The sequence below is a fragment of the Rhagoletis zephyria genome, unplaced genomic scaffold (assembly GCF_001687245.7).
Source record: "Rhagoletis zephyria isolate East Lansing unplaced genomic scaffold, Rhagoletis_zephyria_1.1 Rzeph_scaffold_03913, whole genome shotgun sequence".
In the NCBI taxonomy this organism is placed as follows: domain Eukaryota; kingdom Metazoa; phylum Arthropoda; class Insecta; order Diptera; family Tephritidae; genus Rhagoletis; species Rhagoletis zephyria.
The window spans coordinates 44,168-56,686 of record NW_016160996.1 but is presented as its reverse complement, the minus strand read 5'-3'; positions in this window follow the sequence as shown (position 1 = coordinate 56,686).

Sequence of the window (12,519 nt, the reverse complement as noted above, 5' to 3'; positions counted from 1 at the left end):
TAGTTCTAGTTGGTAGAACAAGTCAACCATCTCGTTCAAGTTATTAGCATTCTGTTTAATGTTTGCAAAACTTTTGTTTGCTATTTCTCCAATAAATAGTTATTTGTTAAAAATAAATTTTTATAGTCGCTTTGCCTTTTTTGCGATTTAGCTGTCCGCATTTTATAAGAAATTTCTATGGATTCGTGGTCACTTATTTTATAATCACACTTAACGTTTGCTTCTATGTCAGAAATGTTTGTCAATACAAAATCGGTCAACGTTGCACTGGTTGGCGATACTCTCGTTGGCTCGAATACTATTTGCTTAAATGCATTGTCTGTTACTGATTGACAAATTTGTTGTCGGGAAGAACTATTCACCAACCATTCGATGTTGAAATGTCCCATTATGAGAGTTTCAGTAGTAGTATCACGTAATTGTTTAATTTTTTCCTTAAAAAAATCACAAAATACATTTTCTGGAGATTTTTGTCTGTCTGTCTATACAATCCAATTAACGTTAGATCTACATATTTTTGGTTTGACCTTTATAACTAAAAACCATACACTTTTTCAATAGGCGTTTCCTCTATTATTTCTCATTGCCATTCTGGGCTTATATAAAAAGGAACGCCGCCTGTGTGCCTTGATATATAGTCACTTCTCACTATTTTATAGTCACTGAGTTTCATTTCACTGTTGCTTATTGATGAGACTCGGTCACACAGATAAAATCAAATCTTGTAGAAAATGATATAGTCTCAAGTTGGTTAAAATTTGTCCTAATACCAACAATATTCAAGTACAGCCATTTTAACGTCAACCTTAATTTGATGGCTGAGTGTAAGATCGACATATCTCGACAGCCAGTTCGAAAATGCCCTATCTAAGAAAACTTTTCAAGAACGCCTTACTTCAGAATTTGATTGAAGAACGCCATATTTGCTAAGACCAAATTCTGAGATAGGGTGTTTTTCAATAAAATTCTGAAATAGGGCGTTCTTCAATCAAATTCTGACCATTGATTTTTTAGATTTTTTTTTGTCCAGGATGTTTCGGTTTTCTTCTAAATAAAAATAAATTGTGTGTATTCATTACATGGAAGCAAATGGGACAAAAAAAAATTCTAAGCAATCAACCGTAACTTTTAGCCATTTGAAACTTGTACTTTCTAGAATTCACAGGGCTACAAAACTTCATACTCAGAATCTTTCTAGGAAATTTAATTAAAAATTAGAAATTTTTACGAAAGTCTGTTGAATTGTTTGTAAATATTGCACAAAGTTTGAAACTTGGATTTACACGGGCTTTGTTAAAGAATGAACTATATTTTTATAAAAAAAAATAACCAAAATTAAATGACAATAAAAATAATATGTTAAAACTTGTCAAAATGTTGGGCTATAATTATTTCGACCACTGTAGGCAATTCACTAATTAGTTTCAGACCTTTATACAATAAAATATTTTGTGCCTTATTAGATTTATAGAGATTAGTTCTAAAATCATGCTTGTTTCTTAAGTCCTAGGGTTGTACATCCCCTACATATACGATCTGATTCGTTAGGTAACAAATTATACTTCATTTTAAATACAAAAAGTAGAACATTCATCACTGTGCCTTGGTTAATGTTAAGCCATTTTTGAAGTTTCGAGCATATATGTGGTCGGGGTCAGTCTACTACATAATAAACTGCAACGCATTCCTTTGTTTTGTAATTTCTACATTCTGTTTTTCATCTCACTGGATCCTAAGAATAGTATGGTCGAACAATACTCAAAACGTGGCTTAATCATGACATTGAATATCTTTACGGCACTATTTATAGACATTTTCCTACGCATTCTTTGGCAAATCCATTTTTTTTTTTAATTTTACTACAAACGTAATTTAAGTGTTTATCGAAATTTATTTTTTGTATCGATGACTATACCTAAATATTTAATTTCATCGACCTTATCTATTATTTCATTATTAACAATCAGATCATCATGCGCTTCGCCGTGCTTCTGTTTTACTATGTTGCCATATGTTGTTTAAGTAACTCTTAAACCTCTGATTTTCAACACCTCCAATTCCATAACGCTTCATTTTTTCTATAGGATGCCCCTATCAATTGTTTCGAAAGCTCGTTTGAAATCCAAAAATACAGCAACTATCCAAATTCCTCTGTAAATTTCAGATTTTTGTTGTCGGAATCCCGATTGGTGTTCAGAGATCAGATGATTGCTCTGCATATAGGCTTCTAATTGCTTGTGAACAACTTTTTCGAGTATTTTGCTTTCATTCATTAACGTATTTATGGGACGAAATTCTTCTGGGTTAACCGCGTTTTTTACTTTCTGAAGGATGTACCTCCAGTTAGCTTTAACTAGACATGGTGCAAACGGCCCCAGGGCTAAGCTCAGGATACTGTGTGGGTCACAGGTGGTGGATAGTGAAACGACCAATTAGTAGGCTTTTTGTCCAGTAATTGGTTAGCTGCGAATACCTAGTAAGTAGTCCCCAACCAAGATCGGCATAAGTGGAGGATGCAGATTAAAGTCTCGCATATCCTAAGAATCTGATGCGTCAGGTGAGTAGACGCCGCCTTATCTGCGTCCCACGCCTCGGCGACACCTGGGATCACGAGCCTAAGTCCAACACTTCGTTCCGCATCGGGCGGTGTGTTGGTCAGCGTCTGACACCATGTTAGGTGCGGATTTTCGATAATTAGACCGGTAAATGCAAGGGCGCACTGGGAGTCCCCAGAAACATCGCTGGTGTTTTCCGTCAGCGCTGTAGAAGGGGTGATGTGAGCTTTGTCTGCCGAGGTGTTAGCCTATGACGTATATCAGGAACCAGCCAATTTGGACCTTGGCCAGGAAGTGTGCATTTGGCGAAGAATTAGTAGTGTTTGTTGCACCGGTCGAGCTCCGGCCCATCCGTGTCTTCCGGGACTGGTAAAGCGAAGGTCAGGCCTCAGGGAACTAGGGTAGGGGTGTCGTTCCCGAGGGTACACCCGTTCTTGACTATTTCGGCCCGCTCCCCTGCACACAATGCGTTGGTAAACTAAAAACGAATGGATAAAAATATGGAAAAAACAAAAGATAGTGCAGTAGAGGAGAGTCCTTTCGCGAGAAGCTCGCATATTCTTCGGTCACCGCCACAGAACGCGAACACACCTAATTCGACCACGTCGTTGCAAATGCCCCTAAGAGGAAGAAGACATATTCGGCCACTACGCCAGTAAGTGAAGCTAGAACGCCTGCAGGCGCAAGCGTCGATCCCAACGGTAGGAGATTGCAATACAGTCGAACAGAGAAAACGAAGGACTACAAGCAATGATCGGAAAGCCAAACCATGAAGATTTGAGCAAACACCGGTAACAGCAGATAATCCACAAATAAACTACGTAGACGTAGGCTCTAGCGCGACAAGAGTCTGTTTTTAAAATGCAAACCTAAAAGGGAAGAATGCACTAGAAAAATTCAATAAAATACTACGGAAGATGAAAGCAGTTTTACTAGGCAAGGAACACGAGCGTGGAAATGAAAACATGCGTATCTGAACTTGAGGAGGTTTTCGACGTCATCAATACTGCAGAAAGGGATGGAGCCAAGCTGAAGAAGTCCAGCAAGAAAAAAACTTCTACGATAATACTATAGCTACGCCTACAGCAACACGTAATGTGCCCGCACGCATCGAAGATAATACACCATCATCAGTGAAACGGACTGCACCGAGTCCCGCTGCACCCGACTCCGCCAAGAAAACGCGAGTTAAGGAACCGGAAAAATGGCAGATGGTTAGTCGTCAAAACCCCCGCCCCAAAAGTGCTCTCGCGGGGAGTAATGAAAACGGAACACCTCGCAAAGCACCGCAAGGGAATAGAGACAGCGCAAAAAAACTGTACGAAAAAGCGAATTCCCAAATTAAAACCAGAGGCTCTGCTAGTTAAACCAGCGGAGGGACACAGCTACGCGGAAATTCTGAATATTATCCGTAGCAGAACCACATCAGATGAGACCGCGATGGTAAAAGGCATCAGAAGAACACAAGCTGGCGCCCTTCTACTAGAGCTAGAAAAGGGATAATCTATCCAGCCTGATTTCGTACGGCAGCTGGAGGAGTTAGTAAAAGAGGTTGCCTCTATCACCACTCTCAGGCCCACCACGACTGTAGAGATCCGGGACCTAGATGCCTTAACTGACAAGAAAGAGATCGAAAACGCCGTAAAAAAATGGTCGCCGACAGAGAGGTTATGGTGGTATAAGTCACTGCATCAAACACCCGACAGCAACTCAAAGCGTTCGTAACACTTGNTTATCACCACTCTCAGGCACACCACGACTGTAGAGATCCGGGACCTAGATGCCTTAACTGACAAGAAAGAGGTCGAAAACGCCGTAAAAAATGGTCGCCGACAAAGAGGTTGTGGTGGTATAAGTCACTGCATCAAACACCCGACAGCAACTCAAAGCGTTCGTAACACTTTCCAGCGAGTACGGTGAAACTTCTTCAGGCGAAGAACATCAAAATCGGATGGATAAGTGCTAGGATGAGGGCGACCACTAACTTGAAGCGATGCTTTCGGTGCTTCGGCGTAGGACATCTTCGCACGGAGTGTAAGGGACAAAACAGAAGCGGCAAGGGAATTTGCATCCGATGTGGAGAGACGGGACATAAGATAAAGGAATGCACAAACGAACCGAAATTCTGCTTATGTGTAGATGCTGAAAGTAACGATATAAAACACATGCTGGGTTCTGGCAGTTGACCGATGTCTAAACGTAACATGAAGATACTTCAAGCTAACATGCATAGGAGCAAGACAGCAGATGCACTTATAGCGCAACTTATCATTGGAAAGGAAGTACATGCAGTGATAATCAGTGAACAATATGGACACACAATTCACGATGGTATGGTCGAAGACGAGTCAAGAACTGCCGCCATCTGGCTTCACCAAGGCAGTAACTACACTTTTGCTAAAAAGGGATCTGGAGACGGTTTTGTATACTTACAAAACAACCTATTCACCATAATGAGCTGCTACTTAACGCCTGGCGACAACGTCGTAGATTTCACTCGGAAACTAGAACTCATCGAAGACAAAGTGCTAGAAATAGGAGACCGTATAATAATGGAAGAGACTTTAACGCAAAAGCAATAGAATGTGGCTCGTCTACAACGAACTCAAGAGGTAGGCGGATACTGTACATGGCATGCTAGATTAGGACTAGTCGTCGTCAACACAGGCAACTCTGTAACTTTCCGGAGACCAGGAGTTACTGGGACCATACCTGACATAACTTTAGCGTCGGAAAGTATAGCCGGATCAATTAAGGAAGTGGAAAGTTCTAGAAGATTTCACCGGATGCGATCATCATTACATCATCTTCAACATATAATTTGGACACCATCAAGGCTCAGAGAAAAAGGAAACTGGTACACACAGGTGGAATGTAAAACAGCTGAAGCCTTCGTTGCTCATCGCAAACATTGACGAGAACGCGAGCCGAATCTGCGTCAACACCGACGTTAGGAAATTAGTAAGGACAACCATGCGATGCATAACAGAAGGGTACAATGCTTCAATGCCAAAAATTGCATGTAATTTAAAAGGAAGAGCGGTATACTGGTGGACGGCAGAAATTGCTGAACTCAGGAAGGTCTGTCTACGGAAGCGAAGAATACTCACTCGAGCTAGGCGATTAGAACCAACGCCCACGGAATATAAAGACTACAAACAGCACAGAAAAGCTCTAAAACTGGCAATAANTGCGAGCCGAATCTGTGTCAACAGCGACATTAGGAAATTAGTAAGGACAACCATGCGATGCATAACAGAAGGGTACAATGCTTTAATGCCAAAAATTGCATGTAATTTAAAAGGAAGAGCGGTATACTGGTGGACGGCAGAAATTGCTGAACTCAGGAAGGTCTGTCTACGGAAGCGAAGAATACTCACTCGAGCTAGGCGATTAGAACCAACGCCCACGGAATATAANTGCTAGGCGGTTAGAACCAACGCCCACGGAATATAAAGCCTACAAACAGCACAGAAAAGCTCTAAATCTGGCAATAAGCAGTAGTAAAAAAGAAAAAATGGGAAGAACGCAGAGACGACCTAACTAACAACCCCAGGGGACTGGGTTATAAAATTGTGTTGAAAAAGCTGTGAGCAAAGTCACCTGCGACTGAAATGACATGCGACGTGATTAGCAAGATAGTGGACACTCTGTTTCCTACGCATGAGCCTCTGCTAGAAGTGTCTGGACATCTAACAGCCGAATCTGCCCCACCTTTCACAGCAGAAGATCTTGTACTGACAGCAAAGGGGCTAAAAATAATAAGGCGCCGGGACCTGACTGAATACCTGCGGAGGTGTTAAAAGCTTTGGCGACTGAACGGTCCAATACATTGCTTAACATGTACAGCGCCTGTCTGAAAGGAGTCTTTCCCGAAGTCTGGAAGAAGCAGAAGTTAGTGCTGATTAGTAAAGGGGATCCGTCCACTCCTTCTGCATACAGGCCACTTGCAGGAAAATTTTTCGAAAAGATGATCAAATATCGACTTACTAAGGCGATAGAAAACAGCGGCGGCCTGTCTGACAGACATTACGGTTTTAGAGCCGGCATGTCTACATTAGGAGCCATTCAAGATGTGATGGAGAGTGTACAAATCGCTCAACGTGGTACCCAACACTCGAGGCAGATAGTGTTACTTGCAACCCTGGACATCCGAAATGCTTTTAACAGTCTCAGGTGGGCCGACATAATAAATGCATTGGAAACAAGGTTTTTAATCCCGAACTACCTAGGGTAGATAATTCGGAGTTACCTCAGCAGACCTCTTGAGTATGAGCTACGACGAAATATTTCGTATAGAGATGCCTGAAGACATTCATCTTGTTGGCTATGCAGACGACATGGCTGCTATAATAACTGCTCGTAATAACGAAGAGTCAAACGAAAAGCTGAAACAAGTGATGATCAGAGTACAAGCATGGCTTGAGGACCATGGTCTGAAACTCGCTACAGAAAATACAGAGCTGATCCTTCTGACAAAAAGGCATATACCGTTAGAGGTAGACATGCAACTCTTGACACAACGCTGACAACAAAAATGGTGGTGAAGTACTTAGGTGTACAACTAGATCCTCGTCTGACATTTTGGGCGCATATTAAAAACGCGGTGGAAAAAGCTGCGCGAGTAACGGGAATGCTAAGCAAACTGGTGGCAAATATTGGATGTCCAAGTCAAAGCAAGCGTAGGCTGCTGATGGAAACGACGGACTCGATCCTTTTATACGGCAGCAAACACTGGCCAAACACACTAAAGTTGAAAGGTCGCCGAAAAGTGCTACATTCTGTGCAGCGCACCTGCGCACTCAGAGTAGCCACCTTATACCGAACGGTGTCTGGAGCAGCAGTCCTTGTTATAAGTGGAGCCATCCCCATAGACCTATTAGCTGAGGAACGCAGACAGCAATGGGAAGCAAAAAAGAGGAGGCTGCCGAGACTAAGCCCCCAAGAAGCGAGACAAAAAACCATAGGGATGTGGCAAGCAATATGGAACACCGAACCAAGCGGAAGGTGGACAGCGAAACTAATACGGTGAAGTTAATTACTACCTCACGTAGTTTCTATCCGGCCATGGACACTTTAAAAAATATTTGCATCGTATGGGAAAGGTAGACCAACCTAGATGTATATATGGTGACACAGAATTTGACGACTCAGAGCACACGTTCTTTAAATGCGAACGATGGCAAAACGAAAGATATGCCCTAGTACGGGTAATCGGAGCATACACGACTGGAAATATTATAGAGAAATTGATGTCAGACGAAGATTATTGGAATGCGGTAGCAAACTTTGTCGAAGACGTGATTAAAAAGAAACGGCGAGAAATGGAAACAGTTCCTGAACATCATCATCACGAGGTTACATAATACTGCTACGACATAAACCTGCAAAAATTCCACACCAGCGACACAAATTTTATAAAATAGAATGGCGGCCCTGGACGCAGGGAGAGTAACAGAATGTGAGTCCTATGGTGCGAAGGCATTTTTTACCCCACTTCAACGCCAAAAAAACAAAAAAGAAAGGGGTTAAATTTAAATTGCTTATCACAGGGCTTTATGTTGCTGGTATAGGGCACTTGGGCGATGTTTTGTAGAGGTCTTCGATACTGGTTATAAAAAAATTGTTTAGTTCGTTAGCAATTACTGATTTATTTTTTTGCTCTCTGGAATTCAGGATTATTTTGAATATTTCGGTTCTCTCTTNTTTGGATATGTAGTTATTTCACGCACTTTGATGTTCATTAGCATAGCAATTCCTATACTGTTGATACTTTTGCCAATCCATAAAAAAGTTGGACCATTTTGCTGCATTATATAATTCAATTTTTGTTTTTTTCATAATTTACTTCCAAACTACCCATCAAAATTCCTTCTTTTCGTAACTGTTCTAGTTATAACCATATTCTGAATGGGCTCTTTTAATTTATCACTGAACATGTCAACCATCTCGTTCAAGTTATTAGCATTCTGCTTAATGTTTGCAAAACTTTTGGTTGCTATTTCTTCAATAAATAGTTATTTGTTAAAAATAAACTTTTTATAGTGGTTTTGCGTTTTTTTGCGCTTTAGCTGTCCGACTTTTATATTAATTTCTATGGATTCGTGGTCACTTATTTTATAATCACACTGAACGTTTGCTTCTATGTCAGAAATGTTTGTCAATACCAGTGTTGCCACTTTGTGAGTAATTCCTCAAAACGTGAGGAATTTCAGGTGCGCTTGAGTATTTTTTGAGGGTTTTTATTTTGAGGAATTTTCTCCTGATATATTTGCAGATAACCATGTTTTACACAAGATAGTTGTTAAATCGCACTGCAAATTTTTGAACAAAAAGCTTTCCGAAGTTTTATTAATAGCGAAATACACCACACAAGCGGCTTGTTAAACATTCTGCAAACCTACTTCTCCCTTTTCGCCATACACAATGCAAACATGACTCGTTCAAGCAAAGAATTTTAGTTTTCTTCCGGTTCACAATGTAAAATGGTTTGGTTTTCTTCGATTTTTCTCTCTTGCGTCCTCATTCGGTAAAAATTCGAGTTTATCATACACAACGTATGGCTACTACAGCCTTAATGTGATGATTGTGAGTCTTGATTTTCTTTATCTAAATATTATTCATGCACTCACTTTTTTTTTAGTTTTCAGACTATAAACAGAATATCAGGTTCGTTGACGCCAGATACCCAGGTTCTAATCATGATTCCCATATATGGAATGTGAGCACACTAAAACAACACCTCGATCAAATTTGCAAACAAACACATGGATTTTGAGGAAAGTGATCCTTATTTTCATTAATAAGATGTTCCTATGTACAGAAGTATGTACAATATATAAAATCATTTCTAGGTGATGCAGGATATCCACTCGGAAGAATTATAATGACCCCATTTCGCAATACAGTTGATGGCTCACCACAAAGGAACTACAACAAAATTCATGCTAAAGCACGAAACTCCGTTGAGAGAACTATTGGCGTGCTGAAAAGCAAGTTCAGGTGTTTGCTTTCTGCTCGGGGTTTGCACTACGCGCCGGAAAAAGCTATGCAAATTGTTAATGCTTGCTGTGCTTTACACAACATTTCTCAGCATTTCAAAGTTCAATTTCCCGATACCATTTTGAGCACAGATAACCAACAAGAATCCACACCTGAGGTAAATAATTCTGCATCGAATGGCGAAGCAGAAAGAGTAAGGAACAACATAATGCGTTCATTGCAATAAAGTTCACATGTATTTCATTTTAAATTAATAAAGTAATTCATTTCCTAAAAAGTAACAAAAAATTCATTTTTCAAGTAAAGAGGTACTTATGTTACTAATAAAATCAGCGTGGTTTCTTAAGTGATAAAAAAGGTTATTTACATTGAAAAAAAATTAAATTCATTAAAAAACATACTAATTCATTCTATGAAAAGTTCCATTTCTTAATATATGCATAGATATCACCAATTCTTCAGTCTTTTCAGTTTTTCTTTAGCAATTCCTATCTTTAGCTTCCTAAGGACACTTGCTTCTTTTTCACGTTCCTTCAACAACTTCACTTCTTCTTTCTTTAGCTGGTACACTTTATGCTGCGTGCTTTCTATTTTTTTGAGGGTTCGCAGAATTTGAGTTTGTGTTTCTGCCTGCCCTTCGAGTAATTGAATTTTGGCTTCGCTTGCCTTCAGTCGTTTGGGTCTCGTGTGCACGGCATTTTCATTAACTACCGGCGAATCAGTAGCTGGAGGAGTTACATTTTCTTCTGTGGTCAAATCAACAGCTAACCCGAACGCGCTCCCAGGGGGATTAATTGATAAGTTAACTTAAGTAAGCTCACACACCCTTTCTTCACTAGCAGTCAAACTGACTTCTTGGGATGGGCCACCGCCGGTCGCCAGGAAGTTTTCTTTATTTTTCGCCAACTTTCGTTTTAGGTTGGATTTATAATGAATCCATACCTAAATGGAAAAATCAGAATATGGTGTTGTTTTTTGTTTTGGTTAAAAGTCACTTACCCGTTGTCATTCTGGCCCTGTTCTTGATGGCAGTCCAAGGCTATTCAGCTCGACTGCAAACTGCATCCAAGTATCTTTTGTTTCTTGCCGACTAGATCCGTATTGGCCTTTCCATCTTCCAATGTCGGGATGTTTTTCGACTAAATCGACAAGGCGGTCAATTTGTTGCTTGTTTGCTGCAATTCACTTGATCATGTGGTTTTTGGTTTTGTTGGTTTTTTTTTTTTAATATTTCTATTATTAGAATGTTTAACTTTTAGGTGTGCTCGTCCTTAAGTTATTTGTTTTTGTTATTTTATGGCCTTATAACAATTATATTCAACAATTTTTATTGAGCTTTGAACTTGCAAGATCTTGATAACGAATGGAGAGAACACGCATTGTTCGATCATAAAAATATTCATATTGATTATTCATTAGATCCGTAAAATTAATGGAAAAAGCTTTTAAATTAAAAGATTCTTCGGGTTCATATACATAAGTTTTCCAATAAAAAAAATTATATCTGCATTAGTAATATAGCCCTTTTCTATTGCTTCAGTAGAAGGTATATTTAGTAGTTTAAAAATGTGAAGGACTGCCTCGAGGACCAGATTGGGCACTGATATAGTTGCACTAATATTATATACAAACCAAGGCTTAAAAAATAACGGTGATACTTTGCTTGAACTGCAAGAACAAATGTACCAATTGAATTGAAGAATGTAATCAATTTTTATACTAAGTACCTGTAAATAGTACGCAGTTCACAATCTCATATGTATCTGTAACAAGAAAATTTTGAGTAATTTGTTCGAATTTTGAGGATTTTTCATTGGTTTTTGAGGAATCTGGTAATATTTTTGTGGCAACACTGGTCAATACATAATCGATCGGTGTTGCACTGGTTTGCGATACTCTCGTTGGCGGGAAGAACTATTCACCAGCCATTCGATGTTGAAATCTCCCATTATGAGAGTTTCAGTGGTCGCATCACGTAATTATTTAATTTTTTCCTTAAAAATCACAAAATACTCTTTCTGGAGATTTTTGTCTGTCTGGGAACCTATACAATCCAATTAACATTAGATTTACATTTTTTGGTTTAACCTTTATAATTAATCAGTTTTTCAATAGCCTTCTCCTCTATTATTTTACATTGCTATTCCGGCCTTATATAGAAAATAACGCCGCCTGTGTGCCTTGATATACTATCACATCTCACTATTTTATAATTGTTGTTGTTGTTGTTGTAGCGGCTACAACAACCCCGCCCAGATCGGTTGGTATCTCAGTCGTTGTCGTCAAGTTCCACTAACGGCAACCCTAGGAAGCGTGCAGCTTCTGCGGGGTTTGCCCATAGGGACAAGGCCGTTAGGGATGTCGGGTTTTCCGGGCATGCGAAGAGATGTTTCGAGTCATGTGGGGTCTCTCCGCATGCCGGACATTCGTTCGGCACATCCTCATTCAACCTACTCAAGTAGGAGTTTAACCTGCTGCAGTAGCCGGAGCGAAGTTGTGCGAGTGTAGTGCGTGTCTCCCGAGGCAGATGAAGCTCCGTCTCGTCTATGTCCGGGGGTGGTGTGCCTAGAATGGAATTCACAGGTCTAGAGTCTACATAACTCGAGACTGAGTCCCTGTGAATGCCGTTCAGGGCCTGTCTGTAAGCTGTCGGGTCCAGAGGTTGCTTAATAAACCTCTGGACTTCGTCCGTTAGTTCATATAGATGCCTCCTGACGTGCCTAGGCGAGGGCTCCTCTGTAAGCAGCTGTCTGCTTGGGTGGCCACTTCTGTGGCTCCCGATCAGGAACTGCTTGCAGAGCATTATATTATGCTCCTTTACCGGGAGCATTTGCGCCTCGCCGTGCAGGTGGTGTTCAGGCGACATCAGGAGGCATCCCGTCGCTGTCCTGAGTGCGGTGTTTTGTACAGTCTGTAGCTTCGTCCACTGCGTCCTACTAGTCCCTGGCGACCACACTGGCGC